The sequence below is a fragment of the Schistocerca serialis genome, chromosome 2, assembly GCF_023864345.2.
Source record: "Schistocerca serialis cubense isolate TAMUIC-IGC-003099 chromosome 2, iqSchSeri2.2, whole genome shotgun sequence".
Classification (NCBI taxonomy): domain Eukaryota; kingdom Metazoa; phylum Arthropoda; class Insecta; order Orthoptera; family Acrididae; genus Schistocerca; species Schistocerca serialis.
This window is the reverse complement of record NC_064639.1, coordinates 403,343,190-403,369,141: the sequence shown is the minus strand read 5'-3', so window position 1 is coordinate 403,369,141 and position 25,952 is coordinate 403,343,190.

The window sequence follows — 25,952 nt, the reverse complement described above, 5'->3', positions numbered from 1 at the left end:
GCGGCTGCCAACAGAGCAGAACTCTGCCAGAAATAGTGGTTATGCAGGCCAGGCTCGTGTGCTCTGCTGCAGTGAAGTAGCAATATCATCTTTCACACTGCTCTTTTCATTTGGTCAGCTGTCTCGGTTCCTTCATAATTTCACAAAGTCAGTTTCTAGAAACTCATTCAGCCGTGTCAGTTTACTGAACAGTTACTCTCGCGTCCAACTAAGCTTTCTTGTAACACACTGCGCATTCACCACTGTGACGATTTCCTTTCGTCACCGTGACGTCGTTCTGCTACGCTGCTGACTCGAGCAATCAGCCCATTCAAGATGTTGCAATAGCATCCGTGCTCTGCACCACCGGTAGTTTTTTTTCTCTGGTATTCCGCCTAGCTATTGACCCGTTCTGGTCTGCCTCTGACGCTGCCGGCGAACACCTTATAAATGTTTCTGGCTGCACGAAATATACTACTCTGTTGTGCAACAGTTAACAGGATTTTAATCGAATGAAACATCTGGGAGAGTATCTCGAGCTTCGTAGTGACAGTGTGAATGGTCCGCCACTCACTCATTTCTCAAGAGATGTAGCAGGTGCTGCAGATAACGTGGTTTCGGATACCCTGAGAGACTTACTTGCCTGAGTAAATCACTTCCAGATAGTGTTGCTGTCGTGTTCAACAATATGTGACTCGACTGTGTTTTGAGGTGAGCGCGAGAGTGAGTCGGCGGTGCGGAGTGTATGTACTCTCTACGCCCGTAAGCCAGGCGACCGGCCGGCGCCCGGCCGCAACAGAGTGACGCTGGCCGCCTCGTCGGCGCCGGAAAGCCAAGCAGGCGATCAGCCATAAAAAGGGATCTTTTATGGCGGCAGTCCCGATAAAGCGGCCCGCTATGGAAATGGCGCCGCAGCGGCCGCGCCGCATACCCGCCGGACACTCGCCGCCGCACCGCGCCGTGTCGTGTCGAGTCCGTGCATTCCGCTGTCCGCGACACACAAACGAGGACGCCTCGCCTGCCCAGTCCCGTGCAAACACTTTCTTCTGATGTATATAAAATTTAACAGTCAACCAACCGCAGACAATTTTTTTTAAAAAAACACATTAACCAGGTTCCGATAGCTCTAGAACGGTAAAAGTTACATGAACCCACATTACAACACTTATATTTTCAGCACCAGTGCTCTCGTCAAATGACATTGTTTTGTTCATAGAACACGGAAAATTCAAGTTCCTACTAATCACTGGGCCAACTGAATTAGTATTCCGTTAATAACGCCACAAAAAATGGTTCAAATGGCTCTAAGCACTATCGGACTTAACATCTTAGGTCATCAGTCCCCTAGAACTTTGAACTACTTAAACGTAACTAACCTAAGGACATCACACACATCCATGCCCGAGGCAGGATTCGAACCTGCGACCGTAGCAGTCCCGCGGTTCCGGACTGCAGCGCCTAGAACCGCACGGCCACCGCGGCCGGCAATAATGCCACAAAACTGGTCCAAAAAACGGAAATGGCGTCAAAGCAGAATGTCGCAGTCGATTCCTGGCAGCCCCAATAAATAAGTAAATAACACAAATCCAGTTTGATGCACTCACGCCCCAGCTAACCTGTCTTCGCTCTGCGGAAGACAGATACAACTCCGCTGAAACGTCGGTACATTTTAGTATTTTCAATCTTTTATAAGAAGACTTGGCAATATACCCAAAGTGCTGTTGCTTAAATGAGTCCAGTTATTTACTCATTTAGTTTCAAGGCACGGCCCTGTTATAGTGTAACTGAAAATTAGAGTAGGGAAATCTGCAGCAAAGTTAGAAACTGACACCACAAATGGTTATCGAACAGTAATTAAAACCATGAAATACTATTACGCAGCTGAAGGGCTCTTTCATATTTAGGACCAGTGTGTGTTGGCATTCGCGTGGGAGTGAGAGTGTAAGCAGGTTCCGTAGGGCAGAGAAAATGTCGTCCCTGCGGCAGGCAATAAAACGTGGCCCCTGCCCTTTGGACGGCAATAGGCGCCCTGAGCCCTTCATCAGCCGCTCCTTGGCGAAAGGCAATCGCCACTCACTGTGAGATCCACACTGTTCTATATCAACTGCCTCCGCAACGAGACTCGCTAAGATAGCGCATTGCGCTTCATTCATATACATAATGAGAACTTTTCAACAGTCTCTACGAGACTTCTGTAGTCGTATCCTAAACTGAATTATTCAAAAACTTTTTTTTTAAGTCGTCATCAGTATTATTCTTTCTACTCGTCAAACAGATATCTTCTGGTATCGGCCAATTTTATAACGCCTTGTCGTCGTCCTTTACCCCCAGTTAGTCATGTACAGCATTAGCTGCTTATCTCTCCTTGTTCCATTCGCCACATAGCTTCTCTTTTCACCTTCCTCAGTTCGATTCTCTGCATCATAAACGTCCGTGTCACTCATGCACCACCCTCTTTCTTCCTTCTTAAGCGTCGACGATGCAGTCCGTACCTGTTTTATCTTTTTTCGAACTTGATAAACTTCTTCATTTCATTTCCACTATGGAAAATGAACAACAGCATGAACAGGACACAACATTTTTTTTTTCTTTTGAGAGCGTATTTATGCCCGTAAACTTCTGTGGGTATGTAATCCAAAGGAAACCGAAAATCTACGAGTTGCAAAGGGTCCGCGTCTACTCGCCACCCTCGTCCAAATCTATGTTAATGCAGGTCTCGGCCAGAAGCGAAAATAAGAGAAGTGGTAGCTCCAGATGACCAAACTTCTTTTTTTTTAAATGAATAAAGAGACAGCATTTTTGGCATGGGTCAGCCGAAGCATTACCCATTTTATCAGCGCAGTTTCCAGTAAGCGCTTGGTGGAGTAGGACGAGTACAGAATGATAAACCGAAGGCAGGGGATCGAGTCCCTATGCGAAATCCTTTTCTTGTTTCCAATTTGTACGTTACTTACACTGCAAATAAACCGAGATAAGGCTTGATACGTCGTAATTGATAGTATCTTCATATAAGGCATATAAAGGAAATGCAAAGAAAATTTTGGGATTGCAAACAAATTTCGAGGAACGGATTTAAGATGTACACGATAACTTCGTATATAAAATTAGGTACTTTTATTATTTTACTGTTAATGATTTAGACTTGCTGGGATACTACTCATCGTAAAAATAGGGATAGCAGTAACTGTTTCGGCATCTTTCACACGTCTTCGACGCCGCATTTTTACAATCAGATGACCGTTTTAAAATTTTTAATCAAACTTGGTTTACAAAGATGAAAAGTGCTCCCCGTTGCACAATTTGGCAATAAACTACGCGTAACACATCGTTTCGCCAAATATCGGTGAGGAGAGCTTTCGATTTACAGTGGAATGCATTTTCATGTAGTCTTCTGGGGATGTGATTTCTTCTTCCCTCTCGACGAGATAAAGGCAGGTTTGATGTTTCCTGATCAAATTCTTTAGCTAACGACAAAAACAGACATCGCAAGGTTGCACTAGCGATGTGCATCCGGGCTGTGTGTGTGTGTGTGTGTGTGGGGGGGGGGGGGGGGGTGAGAGAAATCACTTTAATACTTACTACACGATGGCAATCCTTCGTCTTGAAAGTCTCGTTGTATATTCGTCATTCCTTCCCACTAGTCCGTTAACGTAAGAAATTTGTTCTCCAGCACGTACAGTTCAATCACATCAAATATATTCTATTAAGCATTATCTCAGTTTATTTGTAGTGTAAGTAACGTAAAAACTGAAAATGAAAAAAAAGTTTCCGCTTAGGAAATGGACCCTACTACCTTCAAATTATCATTTTATATTCTTTCGTCAGCGCCAAACGCTGCCTGGAAAGTACCCTAACATGAATGGGTTACGCCTCGCCTAACCCGCGCCAAAAATTTTTTTTCCCCTAAACGTTTGGGCATCTAGAGCTCCCACTACCGTCATTTTCATTTGAGGCCAAGACCTGGGTGTACAACAAATTCGGACAAAATCGGTGATGGCTAATAGGTGCGGTCCTGTTGTTAAATGCTTTCAATTGTACTAAGTGGGTTCCAGTAAAGTAGGTAGGTAGTGTACCTGTCAACATACACAAAATCTTCCATGTCATACTTGTTACCCTTTGGCACTAATAGCTGGTACTGAATTCATTCTAACTTAATATGAAATGCCCTACATCACCAATTATGGATTGCATCTAGCACAGTAACTGCTAATTTGAACGAAAACACTGCAATATCTGTGCCATTACCAAGACATTTCATATTTTTCACACTGAATACTGTGACGCGCGAATTCAAACAATCCCATACCATCACATCTGCTGCGAAACTACTCCCCCTCCATACAGAAGGGGAAACATCAGACGTTACAGAAAAGTACGAACACAACGCATGTTTCAGAGAAATAGTTGGAATCTAACGTTTGTAATTAAACCCCCATATTGGAACCAGTTCTCGCGCCCATACAACCAGGGCGACTCTGTTTTTCTGTTACGGGTGTGGAACGACTAAATCCTCGTCTGGCGTCAGCACGCGACGTGTGAAACAAAGCGACGACGCTGCAACCCTTTATCTCATTTCGCAACAGCCAGATGCTGCGAAATGTGTGCCGTGCGAAACAGTGCAGTGCAAATGAATACGGACTCAGCTGCTTCTATCCACAAAGGTTTATAATTTGCTGTGAAGGCTCGGTCTGCGAAAGTGAGCATCTACAGGGTCCATATTTTACCTCGAAATTATCTAACACCAGGACTAAATGAAAGGAAGTTAAAAAAATCAAGTGAATACTTAGAAACAGCCGATAAAAACTTGGGTTGTCTTCCCCGCAAAATAACATAATGCCATCAGATTATCGATTACGAATAGTGTTTTTATCAACGCAGTCATCCTGAACATTAAAAGGTGTGGAACTGCTCAACCATCACAGAAGGCCCACCGAGCAAAAAGACGAAGGAATTACTAATCATTAATCACAGATTTAAAATGAGCAAATGGTGCAAGCAACAAACAGTTGCTTATCAGAGTTTAACAACAATGAACAAATGAACGGTACCACTTCAAGGACGATGCCGTATTAAGCAGTCCGAAAACACCTGCAGCTACTATAATACTAATACAGTAAACTGGTTTAAGAAGTGCGTATGTTGAGAGCTGGAGAAAGAAGACGTGCACAATCCAATTCCATTCCTGTGTTAGAAGAATGAGCACATTGTCAGATAACTTTGCCTTTCCGATTCTCTAGAACTCCACTATGCCGTCCGTGAATTTATTTTTGCATCACATACATCAGTTATAACACAACGTACATTATCCGATGAAAATTACCCAGGCACTAAGGAGAGGACATTAATATGGACTGCGTCCACCCTTCGCCTTTATGACGGCTTGAACTCTGCTGCGGACACTTTCGATGAGATGTCTGAATGTCTGTGGAGGAATAGCAGATCTTTCTTCCTGGCAACGCCCTGGAACTCCCTAGCGATTCCTTCCGCTAATTTCCTGCGAAACTTTACAATAACCCTCCCAAGTGCGGGGCAGTCCCTGTTTGTTCAGTGTAGTTGGCTTCTCTTCACAAATTTCATTTTTTAGAGTCTCCCATAAATATAAGTCAAGAGGTGTAGCGTCTGGAGACCGAGTGAGTACTCAACAGCTCGTCTTCTACCTCTCCATCGTCTAGGTAGATTTCCATCCAAGTAGGCTCTGACATCTCTGTGGTACTGAGGCGCAGCACCATCTTGTTGTAGGTAAAATATTCGATTTCCAAACACCTCTTGTATGGCAGATAAAATCGATGTTTCCAGCATACGAAGGTATACCTCTGTACCTTCAAAGAAGAATGGGCCAATCAAACCGTGCGATGACAGACCACACCACACATTAACATCCGATAGATCAACATGTTTGTCCACGTGAATGTCAGGTTTTCAGGTGCCCAGAACACGCAGTTGTGGCGATTTACAGTAACGTTCAGTTTAAATTGCGCCTCGGCATACCAGATAACCATGTCTGCGAACCGTTCGTCCTCGCGAAGCATGCCTTCAAACCATTCCATCGTTCGATCCGGGTCGTCCTCGTTCATAGGGTGCAGCAATCTTGGGATGTAAACTTTGCACTTTGCAGCCTTCAGAATTCGTCGTACATGTGATCGGCTTACCCTTCTTCCACGTGCACCCGGCTTCACAGATTTTTGAGGTGACCTAGTAAAACGTTATAACATGGCTGCGCTGGAAGCTGGACTTGATGATGTTTTTTCTCGGCCAGACCTTTCCCTATGCACGTCCTGAACAGTATCGTCGGCTTCAAATTTATTCCGAATATGATAAATTCTTGTACGTGTTGGTGGCTGAGTTCCGTACACATTACGCCATTGGCGTTGTACCTCCATCATGATTTCGTACTTCCAGTACCACTTCAATTCGGCCTTGCGTTGCTCAAACGACAATCTTACTTCATTCGTTGTTGCACTGTCATCTGCTGGAACACGGGCGCCGAGATTTGTTGGGAAAACGATTGACTACCCTATCGCGCAAAATGGCAACGATATTTCGTTTTGTTCTAGAGATATTAGCTATCAGAGAGTGTCTACATTTTTCTGGACCCCTCTGTATTTCTAAATCGCATTCTGCTCACGTGAACTCATTCCATTTTACGTAGATTGTCGTTAACTGCCTAACATTGTTAACGGTGCTTTTGTACGGTACAGACGCAAACAGGGTAATTTTTAAGCTGACAGTCCTCGAAATTTTTTCTATTCTTTACGTGGACTACACGAGAAGAAGGCTTCTACCTACTGTCGGGCTGTGTGACAAGTTATACGGAATCACAACTTCACGCACGACACTGGACGTTGCAGCGTGGTTCATCACGTTATTATTTGTCATTAAATATCTCAGTAATTCACATTTTATTTCATTCCGAAGTAAGGCGTCCTTAGCTATGGCCCCTATAAACGAAGGTTATTCGGAAAGTAATGTCCGATCGGTCGCGAAATGGAAATCACCAGTGAAAATCAAAAATGTTTTATTTGCAAAAAGTTTGCTACAGCTTTCATTTACTTCCCTAGATAGTCGCCGTTCCGACTTAGACATCAGTCGCAGCGTTCTACTAGCTTTCCAATACCCCCGTCACGGCAGGCAGCCGCCTGAGCTTTCCGCCACTCTCTCCACTGGTCTGTTGTTCGTTGTCTGTGCCAAGGTATTATCTTCATAGCGCAGATGAACATCAGAGAGAGCCAAATGCGGGCTGTATGGTGGGAGATCAAACACTTTCCACTGAAAACGCTGCAAGGCCGTCCTCACTGTTCCTGCATTGTGCGGCCGAGAATTTTCAAGATGAAGGAAATGCGTGACAGAAACCTCTCACCGGGCACACATACTTGTCGGGAGACACGACTGTTCCAGGCATCTCTGTGTGTTCACTGTATGCTCAGAACTGAAAAGAGCGACGTGATGAGATCGACAGGCATACTAGAGACACTGCCGAACACACGTGGATTTTTCACAGTCGTTACCACTTCACGACCAATCTGATCTTACTTTCCGAACAGCCCTCGCACAATATAGTAGTTGCGTCGAAATGAAAATTTAAGGGTTCAGCTTGTTGCCCACAAGTAAAAGGCTTCAAAAACCCTTAAGATCGTTTGATATTTTCGAAAAATTATAAAAGTAGTCGAACGCGGTGTAGTTTTAGAGCAGCTAAATATAAAATAATTCTTGAGCACAAAGCGTAGATATACAAATAAGTCTTATTCGTGACGAACGTAAGTTGAACAGTGTTTAACGTCAGTGCTATCTAGAGGCGCAGAGAGAGGTACGAAATCAACGACGTTCCAAAAGTTACGCCAATCCAAATTAGCAACGATCTTCATGATAAACTGAGCGAGGCGATGTATTGGTTGCCACACTGGACTCTGGCTCTGAGCACTATGCGACTTAACTTCTGAGGTCATCAGTCGCCTAGAACTTAGAACTAATTAAACCTAACTAACCTAAGGACATCACACACATCCATGCCCGAGGCAGGATTCGAACCTGCGACCGTAGCGGTCGCTCGGCTCCAGACTGTAGCGCCTAGACCCGCACGGCCACTACGCACTGGACTCTCATTCGGATTGGCGACAGATCACATTCCCATCCGGCCATCCAGATTCAGGTTTTCCGTGACTTCCCTAAATCACTCCGGTCAAATGCTAGGATGATTCCTTTGAAAAGTGCAAGGCCGCTTTCCTTCCCCGTCCTTCCGCAATCAGAGCTTGTGCTCTGTCTCTAATGACCTCGCTATCGGTGGAACGTTGAACTCTAATCTTCCTTGTTGCTCCTTTACGAAAGGCTTTTGTAAAAATTATCAAATGCGCCTCCGCATCTGAGGTCGCTAACGAACGTATGTGGTACGATGCTCGTCTCTTAGGTAGCAGTTTCTAATCGTGCTTGGTGAAGAAATTTTCGTCGCCAGTTCTTGGCTAGCTAGGTGAGGATCACCACGCTATGCGCCAACGTCCTGCGTTAATGTTTGAATGATATTTTCGCCATTTGACTGTACAAACTGATTTATTTTATATTACTATCATTGTTTCGGCCTTTAAGGCAATATCAAGTACACCACAGTTTTTTTAAAAAATATAAATGCACAGAAAGTGAGAAAGATCAAAATTTAACATCAGCGCATAATTTCAGTGTCAGATTAATAACTGTCGAAAAAGTACTATTTACATTTGGGTGTAATTAGCCTTCGTTAATTCGTCGTAAGGATCTACTGAAATGAGTGTCCCAGCGTGTAAATAAATATAAAATTACCAAAATGTATGGCAGACAGGCAGCAAACATGTTTTCCAGCCAATAAAAGAACTGAGCCACAGAAGGAACATCAATACAATTGTTATACGTGCAATGAACAAGGTCTGAAAATATACTACGGAAGTTACTGGTTGATTGATAGTCAAAGATGAATAGCGTTGGTTGGAAGTCTATGTGGCGTTATCCACAATTACGAAAAGATCATACGTAGATAGAAACAAATATATTTGGAATACTTGTGTTATCTGTAAATACATCTGAAACTACGCCTTTGGAAGAACAGTGTTGTCTGTGAGTACAAAATGCGTAAACAATGTGTTTATAACACGAAAAATATGACATGTCGAAAGGAGCACCGTACACCATCTACTGATTTAAATGAGAAACAATCGTACATCGGTGCAGTGTAGAACTATTATAACCGCGACAAAACACAACCATCTGTCGAATCTTAATATAAAGTGGGTCTTTGTGTTCTATACGAACATGGTACAGAAATTATTACTTAAGTTCGTAGGGATGTGTGAATACGCCTATTAGAAGGGGAGAAAGTGGGGGGGGGGGGGGGGGGGAGTGATATGGAATCAGGATGAAATAGGTGGGTTAAATTCTATGGAGTTAGTGTATATGTCACTGATGGGGGTAACACGTCCATCGAAAGAGGTGGTTTAGCTCGGCGGCCCTCTTGGTACTATTTAAGACGAGTAGGCAATGTGCCGCACCCCATTTTCTCCTCTTCCACTTGTTTCATCATCATGACGCCACATTATGCAAGTACCCATTACAGTCAATTACACTGAATAGATGCTCAACACACTCGCACTTCGCAAAGGAGCGATGCCCCTGTGGGCGAAGAAAATCCAGTTGAGCGACTGGACCTACTTTGGGGGGTCTCGCAGTCAGCCATGCAATACGACTTCATCTTAAAATTTTGTGGACCATTTATAGTAAAACGGCAGGAAGGTGGTACTTTTATACTATCGATGGAGGCTGCAGTGATAATTTCTTTTATCGTGAAAGTCGGAATGACAAAAGACGTACACATAACGATGTAGTAATTGGATAAGACGTTCGGTGGTGCACAGCGGCTATATTCTGTCGTTTAGGCAACCCTCACGCTTTATGTCTCAGAGTAATTTAATCTCGCCATTTGGCGACCGAGACAGAAATTAATTCATCAAGTACTTGACGGCGAAGAATTCTCATTTCCGTCTTTTTCGCCCACCCGCCCCTCTGCCCGCAGCGCCCTCCCATCCTTTACGCGCAGTAAGCAGTCTGCGAGCTGGCGCTGAAAAAATGCTTCCGAGCGCAGCTTTGACCGAAAACAGATTACGGAAGAGAAATAGAAAAAAATACGCAAGGGCAGGCGAGCCCGGGAGACGCGCGGCTGACCGCCGGCGAAAATTACGTTCGCAGGGAGGGGCGCAGCGGTGAGCGCTGCACGGAGCAGCGGCCGGGCGTTCACTCATTATCAGGTCGGGCGATACGCCACCTGCCGGGGGCCGCGATGCTTAATTAAACGCCGCGACAGCCCGTCTTCTCAACCCCGTCCTGCGCGCCCTTGTTTACTGCCCAGGTTTTTCTACGGCCGCCGTCAATTATTTCGGTTCACCGCTGTTGAATTGGGAGCGCTCCTGTTTAGGAGATGCACTGCTTCGTTCGCTGAATCATTGTCGAGCACCGGGCTTCTCATCCTCCCTCCTCGCAAAATAATCCCACCCGAAATAACCTCTCTCTCTCTCTCTCTCTCTCTCTCTCTCTCTGTGTGTGTGTGTGTGTGTGTGTGTGTGTGTGTGTGTGAGAGAGAGAGAGAGAGAGAGAGAGAGAGAGAGAGAGAGAAATGCAGAACATGGGAGAGGTAGTCAAAATGTGGGATAGAGAAAAAAAAACTAGGGATGTGAGCTGAAGTTCTTCGGCGGAGAGAACGTACAGATGGAACGAAGAAGTTTATTCACCATAATAAAGGTGTCAAAGTCACGTTGGGGGCTAGCGATAGATCTAGTAATTCTGCGTAGATCTGTCGTTAAGCCGGTTAGGTCGCATAAAAAGTCATACAGCAGGTGAAGAATGACTTTACTGATCACAAAGTGACGCTTGTCGGAATTATTGCAGTCTTCAAACGTCCAGATGCAAAGGTAGCACAAGGACAACAGCGTTACCAGATGTGTTCATAACATCAGATGACAGTCTAGTAGTAGTAGTAGTAGTAGTAGTAGTAATGGTCTGTCATCTCGTGTTACGAACACATCTGGTCACGCTCTTGTCCCTGTCCTACCTTTGCAGCTGGAGCTCTGAAGATGGAAATATTTCCGAAACGCAGCACTTTGTGGCCTGTTTTTCATAGTCTTCTAAGCGCTCTCTATTTGCACGACCTGCGCTTCCTCGTTTGATGCGACGTGTCACGAACCCTTCTCCTGTGCCAACCTCTTCATCTCACGGCAGCAATTGCAACTTATTTCCTCAATTATTTTCAGGATGTATTCCAATCTCTGTCTTTCTCTACAGTTTTTGCCCTCTACAGCTGCCTCTAGTACCGTGGAAGTCATTCCCTGATGTCGTAACAGATGTCGTATCATCCTGTCCCTTCTCCTTGTCGGTGTTTCTCACACATTCCTTTCCGATTCTGCGAAGAATCTCCTCTTTCCTTAGCTTATTAGTCCACCTAATTTTCAACTTCCTTCTTTCGCGCTACATCTCAAATACTTCCATTCTCCTCTGTTCTGGTTTTCACACTGTCAGTGTCTCACTACCATAAAACGCTGTGCTATAACCATACGTTCTCAGACATTTCTTCCTCAAATTAGGACCTATATTTGGTATTAGAACTCTGGGCCAGGAATGCCCATTTTGCCAGTGTTAGTCTGCTTTTTATGTCCTCCTTGATCCGTCCGTCATGGGTTGTATTGTATGTTAGCCGGCGACCTAAAAACGACGGAGAGGCTCCGTCCCCGCCGCAGCCGCAGTGGTCCACAACCCCACGACGACTACCGCAGTCCACTTCACCCATCCGCCGCCCCACACCGAACCCAGGGTTACTGTGCGGTTCGGCCCCCGGTGGACCCCCCAGGGAACGTCTCACACCAGACGAGTGTAACCCCTACGTTGCGCGGTAGACTAATGGAGGTGTAGGCGTGCGCGGAGAACTTGTTTGCGCAGCAATCGCCGACATAGTATAACTGAGGCGGAATAAGGGGAACCAGCCCGCATTCGCCGAGGCAGATGGAAAACCGCCTAAAAACCATCCACAGACTGGCCGGTTCACCGGACCTCGACACAAAGCCGCCGGGCGGATTCGTGCCGGGGAACCAGGCGCTCCTTCCCGCACGGAAAGCCGTGAGTTTGACCGCACGGCCAACCGGACGGGCCCGTCATGGGTTACTTCGTTGTCTAGGTAGCAGAATTCCGTAACTTCATCTACCTCGAGCTCATCAATCCTGATGTTAACTGTCTCGCTGTTCTCATTTCTGCTACTTCTCATTACTTTCGCCTTTCTTCTATTTATTCTCGATCCATATTCTGTACTTACTAGACTGCTCATTCCACTCAACAGCTCCTGCAAATCTTCTTCATTTTCATTGAGGATAGCAATGTCGTCGGCTAATCTTAATACTGGTATCTTTTTACCTTGAATTTTAATTCCACTCTTGAATCTTTCTTTTTTTCCGTCATTGCTTCTTTGAAGTATAGGTTGAACGGTAAGGGCGATATGGCTACATGCCCGTCTTATACCCTTTTTAATCCGTACACTTCGTTCTTGGTCTTCCACTCTTATTGTTCCCTCTCGGTTCTTGTACATATTGCATATTGTCCATCTTTCCCTATTTCTTATCCCTATTTTTCCCAGAATTTCGAACATCTTGCACCATTTGAGACTGTCTAACGCTTTTTTCCAGGTCGACAAATGCTATGAGCATGTCTTGATTTTTATTCAGTATTGCCTCCATTATCAACCGCAACGTCAGAATTGCCTCTCAGGTGCCTTTACCTTTCCGAAAGCCAAATTGACGGTCATCTAACAGATCTTCAATTTTCTTTTGCATTCTTCTATTATTCTTGTCAGCATCTTGGATGCATGTGATGTTAAAATGACTGTGCGATAATTCTCGCACTTGTCAGCTCTTGCAATCTTCGGAATTATGTGGACGATGTTTTTCCGAAAGCCTGATGGTATGTCGAGGGTCTCATACATTGTAAACATCAACGTGAACATTCGTTTTGTTGCCACTTCACCTGACGATTTCAAAAATTGCGACGGAATCTTATCCATCGCTTCTGCCTTATTTGATCTTTAAGTTTTCCAACGCTCTTTTAGATTCTTATTCTAACACTGGATCCCCTAATTTCTCCCCTAACGACCCTCGTTTCTTCTACTGTCACGTCGTCAGATAAGTGCTCCGTCTCACAGATGCCCTGAATGTACTTTTTCCACATATCCGCTCTCTCCTCTGCCTTTAATAGTGGAACTCCGGTTGCACTCTTAATGTTACCACCCTTATTTTTAATTTCACCGTAGGTTATTTTCACTTTTTAAGCTGAGTCAGTCTTTTCCGACAATCATTCACATTCACTTCTTCACATTTATCATGTCGCCATAGCTTCCCTGTACTTCTTATTTATTTCGTTCCTAAGTGACGGGTATTTCTGAATTCTTGAGTTTCCCTGAACATTTTTGTACTTCTTTCTTTCGTCGATCAACTGCAGTATTTCTTCTGTTACCCATGGTGTTTTCAAAAATGTCCAAATGTGTGTGAAATCTTATGGGACTTAACTGCTAAGGTCATCAGTCTCTAAGCTTAGACACTACTTAACCTAAATTATCCTAAGGGCAAACACACACACCCATGCCCAAGGGAGAACTCGAACCTCCACCGGGGCCAGCTGCACAGTCCATGACTGCAGCGCCTTAGACCGCTCGGCTAATCCCGCGCGGCCATGGTGTTTTCACAGTTACCTTCCTTGCATCTACGTTTCTCTCTTCAATTCCTGTCTTTGCCCTCTACATACAGTTTATTATATTTGTGCCTAATTTCGTATACTGCAGCAGTCTCTAGCAATTCCATTTGATCTTTCGTCGCTCTTAATGTATCTTACGTTCGTTGAAAAAGAATGTCTCTAAGCCCTTACGTTGGTGTCACTTCCTAGTCCGCAGCGCGTGGGTCGTGCGGTAGCGTTCTCGCTTCCCACGCCCAGGTTCCCGGGTTCGATTCCCGGCGGGGTCAGGGATTTTCTCTGCCTCGTGATGACTGGGTGTTGTGTGTTGTCCTTAGGTTAGTTAGGTTTAAGTAGTTCTAAGTTCTAGGGGACTGATGACCATAGATGTTAAGTCCCATAGTGCTCAGAGCCATTTGAACCATTTTTTTAAAGTCCCTTCTTGAAGGTTACTTTCTTCCGCTTCAGCGCTCTGTCTTCTGAGTCTGCGCCGTAGCCATTTATTGGCAAAATTTTCCTTAGATAAGTTAATCCGGGTTTGAAATTGGCTGCGCCACTGCCTCGATATGGCCTTGCTGCCAGTGTGGTGAGAACTGCCTGTTTTCCGACACCACCGGCATCGATTGCAAAAGTCTACAGCCTTGTGTGAAAACACAGATGCTCAAATGGTTCAAATGGCTCTGAGCACTATGGGACTCAACTGCTGAGGTCATTAGTACCCTAGAACTTAGAACTAGTTAAACCTAACTAACCTAAGGACATCACAAACATCCATGCCCGAGGCAGGATTCGAACCTGCGACCGTAGCGGTCTTGCGGTTCCAGACTGCAGCGCCTTTAACCGCACGGCCACTTCGGCCGGCCACAGATGCTCGTTCTCACAAATACGCCTCTGTATTTCCCGTCTGTTGCTTCTGACAGATATTTCCGATCACTGTCCACTGTCGTGGTGGGATGATACTGCAGTTCCACAAAGTGCAACACGCGAAAGCCATAATCATGAATACGCAATTGCTCCGTAAACGTGGGCGCGTATCCAGATATAGCCATGGGAGGAGAACGCTGGTGAGAAACGAAGGGAGGCAGAGGCAGAGGCAGAGGCAGGCCTGCCCATCACGGCCAGCGGGCGGCCTGGCCGTGGCTCAGTCGGCCGCGGAGCGAGATACGGCGCCGCGCCGGCCAATTAAGTCTCGCAGCGGGTGGCACGCGCTTGCGAGTGGCGTGGCGCCGCAATTACTGGACAGCCGCGCTACTACACTGCAGACCCAGAAAGCGCCGCAGTAGGCTGCACGTACGCGCCGTAGTATTGTACTGTATATGTATGAGTGGTGTCTGCTCTGTCGGACAAGTCCGACTTTGAACGCGGAATGGTAGTTGGAGCTAGACGCACGGGGCATACACCGTTTCGGAAATTGCTATGGAATTCAGTTTTTGAAATCCACAGTGTCAAGTGTGTGCCGAGAATATCAAATTTCAGGCATTACCTCTCACCAAGGACAACGCAGCGGCCGACTGCCTTCACTTAGCGACCGAGAGCACCTGCGTTTCCGTAGAGTTGTCAGTGAAAACAGACGAGCAACACTGCGTGAGATAACAGCAGAAATCAATGTGGGACGTACGACGAACGTATCCGTAACGAGAGTGCTGCGACATTTTGCATTAATAAGCATGGCAGCAGACGACCGACGCGAGTGCCTTTGCAAAAAACCGCACATCACCTGCAACGCCTCTCCTGAGGTCGTGACCATATCGGTTGGACCTATACGAATGCAAAATTGTGGTCTGGTCAAATGAGCCTCGATTTTAGTAGGTAAGAGCTGATGGTAGGGTTCGAGCGTGGCGCAGACCCCACAAAGGGGTGGAGGAGATTAGTGTTTAACGTCCTGTCGACAACGAGGTCATTAGAGACGGAGCGCAAGCTCGGGTGAGGGAAGGATGGGGAAGGAAATCGGCCGTGCTCTTTCAAAGGAACCATCCCGGCATTTGCCTGAAGCGATTTAGGGAAATCACGGAAAACCCAAATCAGCATGGCTGGAGACGGGATTGAACCGTCGTCCTCCCGAATGCGGGTCCAGTGTACTAACGACTGCGCCACCTCGCTCGGTGAGACCCCACAAAGCCATTGACTCAAGTTGTCAACGAGCCCCTGTGCAGGCCGGTGGCGGCTCCATAATGGTGTGGGCTGTATTTAGATGGGACATTGACTGGAAATGGTTATGTTCGACTACTCGAAGAACATCTGCTGTCACTTATGGACTACATGTTCACAAACAACGACGGAATTGTTCTGAATGACAATGCGCCATGTCACCGGTTCACAATTCCTCGTGACTGGTTTGAGGAACATTCTGGACAGTTCGAGCGATTGATGTGGGTACCCAGATCGCCCGACATGAATCCATTCTAAAATTTATGGGACATAATCGAGAGGTCAGTACGTGCACAAAATGCTGCACCGGCAATATTTTCACAATTATGAACAGCTATAGAGGCAGCATGGCTCAATATCCAAAGACTGTTGAGTCCCTGCCACGTCGAGCTGCCGCACTACGCCGGGCAAAATGAGGTCCGACACGACATTAGGAGGTACCACATCACTTTTGTCACCTCAGAGTACACTTCTGTAAGAGCGCGACGGCTCCCTGGCGTTTAATTCAGCGCATATGCACTAACATCATCGGAAATTAATTATTTACGAATAGGGGTTAACGGACGAGGGACGCTGCATTCCAGCGTGCGTTAAGTTAGAAATTTAGTCGGTCACCGACCGTGTCCGGATGGCCGAAGCAGTTAAAGCAGCCGCTCATCAGAAGTGGTAAATCCGGGTTCGAATCCCGGGCCAACACAAATTTTCAACTTTCGCCATTGCAAATGCACTGTGCGTCTGGAAGTCAAGAATTCCCACCCATCCCTTCCCTTTCTTTGCCCATTCTCTGTTTCACATAAAAGGAAAAGGTGTCTTGCGTAAGGCAGAATTCCTCTTCTAATTTTCTTAGCAAGCAGGGAAATAAGAAGAACTACAACACCACAAAATGGTTATTCCTGCCCCCTTCTCTCCCTCAACACAGACGTATACCATCGTCAGTTCAAGAGACTGGACTAATAAAAAATACATAAAAGTTAAAATGGTAGTTTTAATGCTTCAACTATTCTAAACAGTCTCCCCTCAGTTGAATACAACGCACATTACGTCAATAAAACCACGTGAAACTGCCAAAATGATGTTCAAATCGTGCGCCACATTCGCGTAAATGTCGGTTACGTCGTCAAAGCGTTGAGTCTTCCCATGAGTTTCTGCACTTTGTTGTTTTGCGATAGGTTCGCACTGATAACACCAAGTCTCGCCACACATGATGCTTGTTTCCAGAAACAACTGCCCGCATTTTGCATTTCAATCATGTCACGGCAGGCATCCATGCGCCGTTGTTTTTGGTCGGGAGTCAAGGTGTGCGGAACAAACGCTGTAGAAACTTTTCTCTTCTGCGAAACATTCTGGAGAATGTCTTGAACACTTGGATTAGATGGTTCAAATGGCTCTGAGCACTATGGGATTTAACTTCTCAGGTCATCAGTCCCCTAGAACTTGGAACTACTTAAACCTAACTAACTTACGGATATCACACACATCCATGCCCGAGGCAGGATTCGAACCTGCGACCGTAGCGGTCGCGCGGTTCCAGACTGAAGTTCCTAGAACCGCTCGGCCACAGCCGCCTTTACTTGGATTAGAGATATTCAATTCGTTGCTCCATTGTTATTTGCGATACAACACAGTGGCTCCTACTGTGTTATAAAACGATACCGACAAACTTCGAGAGATTGTAGATGGTGTCCTGAGGAACAAACTGAGAACAGGAACATGTGCCCGGAAACGTCATCCAACGACGGTACATAGGCCGCCCCTTCGGCAGCAATAGTGACTTTGTATGCTGAAGAACCGTAGGCGGAATGTTTCGCAAATTTGTTAGTTATTCTGCGATCGCGACTGACTGCCAGGCTCACCAGCGGAGAAGACAGAGATAGCTGCTGCATAGAAAGACCTTGCATCGTGTGAATACATTGCTTTATTTTTCCGGTGACTGACAGTTTCGGACACGGGTTTCCATCCGCAGTTTATTTTTCTCCGGGAACCCTGTAAAATCCCCAGTGTTTTTCGGTGTACAGGAGAAAAATAAACTGCGGTTGGAAACGTGTATCTGAAACCGACATTCACGGAGGTAACAGGAGAGGGGCCCGTCTACGCAGTAACTAGCTCCATCTTCTCGCGGCAATCAGTAGCGGTCACTGAATAACAAGCGACATAGCGAGGCGTTCGGCCTACGGTACTTCAGCGTACAAAGTCATTTCTGCTGCCGCAGGGGCGGCCTACCGGCAGACGCCGACGCGTTTACATTAGACGGTCTGTAACGTCGTTGGATGACGTTTCCCGGCACAGGTTACTGTCCGCAATTTGTTCCTCACGACAATCCAAGTTCGTCGGTTTGTATCACTGCAGGTTTTAGCACAGTTCAAGGAATTTGTAAATAAACATAGTATATACGTGTATGACATACTAGACAGGGAAATATCCCTTTGGGGGGAGGGGTGTTGCAGGACACCGTGAGGGAGGATGGCAGAACTGTGGACTATTCAGCGTAACGGTTTCGTGAAGATGTAAGTGGGCTTGGGGGAGAGGGTGACATAACAGTGGTCGAAAACAACGAACATTTCTGTAGTATCCATAGTGTTCGATATTACTAGGCTGAATGGCAACTCCTAATGACAATGGACCAGCACGGGAGTGTGGATCGGGGATGAGAAAATGATGACACGAGACGCATAAGTGTGGAAGTTGTGGGGACATTTCAACCAAAACTGGTGGACATGTACCACTTAATTTACGGAAAAACAGTGGCACTTCTACGTGGGGTGTGGGTGAGACGGCAGTGATATGAGAAACAACCGAAGTACATTAGTGGCTGACTGGTGACAGTACGGAGGATATTTCAGCTCTGCTGGCAAGGTACGCGTAAGAAAGGAGTGGGAAAGAAATAAGTAACTCAACAATAACGGGTAAATAGCCAATTAACATCAAAACGGTGAGCGCATTAGCGAGAGAAATCACTTTACAAGGCAGAAGACAGCGGATACGTCCTTCACATACGTATTACCTGAGTAAAGTAACTACCCGTAAGTCAGACAATGCAACGCATTACTGTACGAGTGAGTCATAAATTCAACGCAGCATGCCCAGGTGAGCGTAAAGACAAAAGAATCTTTAAAGAAGATTTTCAACCGCCATCATAAGAAGCTCACCGAACTTTACAGAATATAAATTGCCGTATCGCCTAAATGCTGGTATTGTACGGATGAAGAGAGAGACGTGAACTACACAATTCAGGGATGCAAGAAATTTGGCGTTCAATAAGCAAAATATATACGGACTTCCCGAAGACTGATTGTACCTCAATACACCAGTTCATGCTGATGAAAAATGCTTCATACAGAGGGGTAATGTCGTTCTAACATGCTGTTGGCGGAAGTGGTACAGCGGCCCGTGGACATCACGTTGTACTCAGGGTGTTGTATAATAAGCATAAATAGACGGAAAGAACCAGTATCGGTTGAAGCCAATCAAATCAGTAACAGCAGATAGATAAACAGTGATTCACCTAAGAACGACACGGCGTCCCAAACCCTCGATACTTGAGAGAAAAGGAAAGGAAGACAAGGTTCAACGCCACGACATGGTCAATAGAAACGGGAGCACAAGCTCGGATTGGGGAAGACTAGAAAGTAAAAGCACCCGTGCCCTTTTCAAAGGACCGTCTGAGCATTTGCCTTAAGTTATTTAGGGAGACCACCGAAGGCCATAAATCTGGACGGCTTCAAATTGCCGTCTTCCGAATACAACTCTCACCCACTGTGGCACATTACGAAGAGCATTTCTCTCAACATTCAGTGGGCTCACATTCAAACGTATTCCTTCCTGTGACATACATCTCGAGCTATGATCACGACGTGAAAATTTCATAAATCTGGGAATATGAAGGAGGAGTCCACTATATCCAAACTTGTGTTCTGTGTGAAACGACGTGAAATCTATCCTTCTTTACAGGTAAAAAAGAAATAATCTTTCATGAAGCACAGACACGTACACTGATGTAATACAGCAGAATTATGTTGCTACCTACTTCGTGAGGCAGGCTCGATTTCGTATCACGGTGCTTTGAACCATGAAACATCTGGAACGCAGTTTTTTAATGCTTTCAACTGATAACAGGACCTGCTGTGTTTTTCGCGAGAGAATCTCTGGAAGTGTCCAAGAATATGAACTTCAACATCATGTGCAATCGAGTTCTGGAGCTCACTGACCAGACAGTAATCGTTATTTATGCATTGGTCTTATTTATAATTCTTTCTACGAATGTAAACTAATTTTATAGCAATTACAGCACAGTATTATTAATTAAATTTCCTATTTGTCTGACAACATTTCCTTGTCAGTAAAATTCTGGCAGTAACTTTAAGATTGGATTGATTATATTCATTGTAAGATTTGTACAGCCATATTTTGCCGCTGAACTCGACAGAATATTAGATGTAGTGCGAGTCAAGAAAAATCGAGAGGAATTATGTATGTCTGTGACGGTGACGCAACGGAAACAGTTTTTTGAAGTTGTCGCTGTTAAGGATCTTGACCACACTACCGTCGGATATCCAAAAGTCAACACAAAAATTGTATAATAGTGTGGCGCATATACTCTGACAAGTTAAGTAATGGCCGGCACGTGTCTTGATGGGGGATGGAACTGAAAATATCTGTGAACTAGCAATGTTAACCACTTAAATATATCAGCTACACAAATGTATTCCCAAAATTTCATTATCCTACATTAATTAATTTTTGGTGCTGCCATATTTTTTCCCGTCAGTGTATTAAGCAGACGCTTTTAAGGTGGCAGTTGTAGGTGAACTATGACGCGTCACATGCCGCTAGATGTGGGACCTGAACTAACAAGTTTACGACACTACCAGCATCCGCAAGTAATCGCACAGTGGCTGTTACCAAACGCTTTGTGTACTTCCACTTTGCTTTCGGTTGCGCTTTATTCGTTATTTTCTTTCCTTCTACTGAAATGACATAAGAGACTAATCCTGGCTCATCACGCGGTCTGAGTACGACTATCATGACACCAGAAGGAATCGACGAACCGTATGATGACATGTCAGTTCTGCCGAGGCTGAAGCACATATCACGGCTGTAGGATGCCAGCCCAGCACTGCAGAAAGGAGCCGAGGCTTGTTCCCCTATACCACTTCTCTCCCCTCCGGCGGTCAGAGTTCTCGTTTGTTAACGCTCGCATCTGACTGCTACGTTATACTGTTCGCACTGTATCAAACAGTGTAACGAGTGAAGACGCACCACTTGAAATAATACCAGAGCGTATGTAGTTTACATTTCTGTATTTCACTCTGAAACCACGTTAATGACAAATAAAATATTCCACAAAAACTGTAAATGAAAACGAGTTTATACAGAGTCACCGAGGTATTCAGCTCATCACTCTGATTCGTAACGTATTTACTTGTGCAAGAAAGGTAACGTTATGTCTTTCATTTTATTCCAATACAAATGCTCTGATCGCTTTATAATTACTCACTTCCCATCGCCTGTTATTTTCTTCTCTTCTCTTCGAGGAGTCCATCTGCGAAGTTCTATCGCTGACTTTTGGTACAGGCTGTAGGTACAGTGGCGCGGCTCGGGCTCGCACACACTCGCTGCAGCGCTTCTGAATCTTAAATCAGCCCGCGGCGGCGTTATAAAGGCCTCTGTGGCTGCCACGGGAAAGTAAACTCTGGGAAGAGGCGCGTTTAGAACACGCGCCCGTAAATAATCCGCGCTGCGCTGCCGTGTAATAAGTTCAGCGGCGAGATTTCTCGCCAAGTTTGGGAGTCCGGCGGCTGCAGGGCACAGAATGCAGCGTAATTAACGGAGGGCAGCGCAACCAAAGCCCGCCTCATTAGCGGCTGCGTCTGCTAGCTGACTCTGTAGGGAACCGAACCGCGGACTGCCGCACACTCTTATAACGTGATACCGAAACGCTCTTCTTCACAGCCAAATACTGTTGTCTTCCGTACTTTGGAACACAATCACATATTATCTTCGAAATAAAACTTCTTTATCGAGCCGCCTTACCACTTGTTTCTATATTTAATACATACCGGCTTTCCAACTGTTTCTGTTTCTTTTTCTCCTTCTTCTTCTTCTTCTTCTTCTTCTTCTACGATGTGCAGGGTAAGATCATCCCCTGACTGACTTCATCTCCCCCACCCTTCCTCCCTATGTTTCACATTTGTAATCTTTTATGAAATACACATTCATATCCATTTTACCTAAGCAACTTGTAATTCAGCAATAAATTGAATCTACTTAGCTCTACCATTAACGATGGTCGTTCCGAAAGTAATGCCTCCTAGCTTTACTCCTGGAAAGTACAGGAGTTACATAATTCACAACAGCACAGCTAAATAGAGGAATATTTCAGCTACTGACTGTCATTTTTCCACATAGTCACCAAAATCCGTTATGCACTTTTACCAACGATGATCCAGAGCTTGCACGCCGCGCTTTTAAAAATCGGAACCAGCTGATGCTAACCGTTTCCTTACATATCGGACAACAGCATCCGAGTCTTGCAATTTGTTCGCCACGTAGTCCATCTTTCAGAGGCTCAAAGGGATGGAAATCTGAAGGCGCTAAATCGGGACTTTAAGGTGGATTTGGTAAGACAGTCCAGCCGAATTTTGTTATGAGTTGCGTGGTCGCAAAACTGGTTTGGGGGCTAGCGTTACCAGGTTGCAGATGAAAGTTGGTCTTCTTGTCTGGTCTTACCCCGGAAACTCAAGCTTTTAGCTTAGTCAGTGTCGTCTTGCAGTACGCTGAACTGATAGTTCCTCCAGGCTCCAGGATATCCAAAAGAACCACACCCTGGCTATCCCAGAAGAATGAGCACAGCATTTTGCCTGCAGACGGCTATGTCTTTAATTTCTTCTTTGACGGAGAATTCGCATGTCGCCATTCCATAAACTGTCTTTTGGATTCCAGTTCGTAGTGGTGGCACCACGTCTCATCTCCGGTGACGATGCTATTCACAAAATTATCACCTTCAACTTCATATTGGTCCAGCAGGACCCGACAAATTTCCGTTCGACGAGATTTTTGTTCTTCCGTAAGCATCCGCAGGACCTGTCTCGCACAGACTCCACGATTTACCAAGATGTTCCGACATTGTTTCCAAGGCATTACAGGCGACACTCAGCTTCGCACTAAATTCTCTGGTCGTTATCCGCCGATCAGGACGGATGAGTTAATCAAGACGCTCTCCATTGCGAGATACGGTAGCTGTGCGGAGTCGACTGGGCCGAGACTTGTCATGCACACCCTTTCCACCACCTTGAAAATGCCGTACCCGTCGCCTCACATTGTTCCGTCTATTGTATCGTCTCCATACACCTTTAGCAGGCGTCGATGGCTCTCAATCAGAGCAATTTCTTCAGCAGCGAGGAATTCTCAAGCCAGTCGAAAACGCTTCGAGACTAGGTTAATAAAACAAATAAATGCTAATATTATGGTTTTACGTTTCATGCGTTCTCCACGCCTCCCACCAAATAAGCATAACGCCAACAATGTTCCCACAACTGTGCGAAACTCTCGGAATATTTCTTCTTTGAAATGTTCTTCAATCCGGGCGTCACACTGGTTTGAACGCTGGTTACGTCGTCAAAGCGTTGATCCTTCAGGTGAATTGCTCCACTTTATATTTCTGTGGTGTGTTCGGACTGATTATGCTAAGTCTTATCACCCACAACGATTTTTTCCAGAGAGAGCTGTCAGCATTTTGCATTCCAATAAAGTCGCGGAAGGCGTCCATGTGTCGTTTTTCTTCAGGAGTCGAAGTGTGCGGGTCACACGTTGCAGAAACTGTTCTCTTCTTCAAAACATTCTGGAGAATGCCTTGAACACCTGGACTAGATGTTGCTCCACTTTTATTTGTCACTAACAACGTTACACTACGACAGACGTCCACGATTTGAGGCTACCTGGTCACAACTGATTGGTCGAATGTAAACTTATCGTTTCCAGCAGTTACCGTATTTTACGGACTACAAGACGCTACGAACTATAAGACGCACCTTAACTTCTAAGCATTTTTAAATAACATTTTTTTTCATTTTTATTATTAGACTGCAAAGGCATACTATAAAAAGTCTTAGTTCATAAAACCGAACTGTCATTTAAAATCCCTGAAAATCGTCATCTGAACTTTCTTCTTCTTCTTCTTCTTCTTCTTCTTCTTCTGCCTCTTCGTCATCATCGTTGTCCTCTTCATATATAAGATGGTCTTTACCGTCACCGAGAGCGTTACTTAAGCCGCATTTCTTGAAGGATTTAACAATAATGTTTCACTCTAGACCACGACTGTTTTATCCACTGACACACTTGTATCACTGTAGGTCGTCTTGAAGCTGCCTTCGGCGTGAGTTCATGTTAGGTTTCATCAATCATCCATTTGTTCCATTCCTCTCTTATACACACTTCAAATGGTTTATTTATCTAAACATCAAGATGTTGCAATTGTGACGTAAGTCCTCCCCAAATAACAGCAAGCTCTGTATTTCCCTGTCTCAATTTCTCTTTCACAGAATTTTTAAAATGACTACTAAACTGATCTTGCACAAGAATAAAACTTTTCTCCAATAAAGCTCCTTTCTTCTCTCCCACACTCTGTCGATCCATAATTTCATACCAACCTCGTCCATCCAACCAATGTCATGTACTTCAAAAACAACACCTGGAAGTATTTCAGAAGGTTTTGGCATTGTTTTGCGCTTGGAAATGATCACTGGATTAAGTTTAGTACAGTCAGCACATAAAAAGGACAATAGTTTAGCGCATTTCTTCGTGTCGCCTTGTTTTTATAGTTACATTTTTAGCACCTTTCATGACAACAGCTCCTTTACTAACCACATAAAATGTCAGAGGAGTTTCGTTCATATTCGCTGTTTGGCTTAGTTCCGCACTGGTTTTCCTTCGATGCTGAATAATAAAGCGATGGAAAAATGTGTTTTATCTTCATAATCTTGCAGCATTTTTTGAGATATTTTGGTTTTGGTTTTTTACGCTAATTACATGACGCTTCATAAACCTGTAGCACTAGCCTCGATTTGAATCATTTTTCTATTAGTTCCAATGCCATTCTGACGATGTCCTTGAATCCATTTCAATATTCATCTTCTAGTTTCGGTCATTTTGCATTCAGTCCTCTATTCGCGCATTTAGTCTCCCTCATTTTTTCAGTTCTTCTTTACTAGCCTGCCATCCGTATCACGTGAATACCTTTTATTTTTTCCATAATGAAATTAACTGCTAACAAAACTACGGTGCTCTTACCGATAACACAAATGACTCACTTCACGTTCACTGGCACCGTAAATCGCAATGGGGCGGGAGGGAGACAGCAAGCTTTTGAATCCCCGCAACTCACGTTCGTTGCATCGGTGCACTGCTGCTGCCAGTTGAATCCAGTGTTGCCAGGCAGAGATAGGTTTCCCGTGCATCGAATATATGGCCATTTTTAAGACGGGAGGGAGAGGCAGAATTTTAAATAAAAACCTCAACATTTTTATATTAATTTCAAATATAAGACGCACCTGCACTTTGGAGACAATTTCTCGAAGAAAAAAATCCATAAAATACAGTAATTCAAGCTGCCACCGCAGTTACTGCGCTAACGTCGCTTATACACCAGGAGCAAAATCAGTCTCAAAACTTTTTCGACAGATGGTTAATATTGTGGATCTCAGATGATGCTGTTTGCCTTAGTTTCCAGAATGCTTTAGATACTGCGTAACAGATACCCGAATGGATTGATAACATCGTAGAAAAACACTTCAGTGCGTCGGCTTAAAAGGGCGGCATCATTAGAAGCGAAATTAGCAACCAGTGTGAGAACTAACTTTTTGCAACCACCAATATAGCTTCGAAGAAGATGGGTGTTATACTGAAATTTTTCGGAAGAATCCTGATGGTGTTCTTTTCAGCCACGAAGGAAGTCGCTAAAGACATCTTCATTCGATTAGTTCTTGATAACTGGTCCCGTGACCCAGTGAAGTTAACAGAGTATTAACAGAATAGCAGCGCATTTCGCTACGGGCAAGTTATGTCTAGACGAGAGCTGACTCCAATGCTGGACTTCCAAGAAGGGCTCTGGGCAT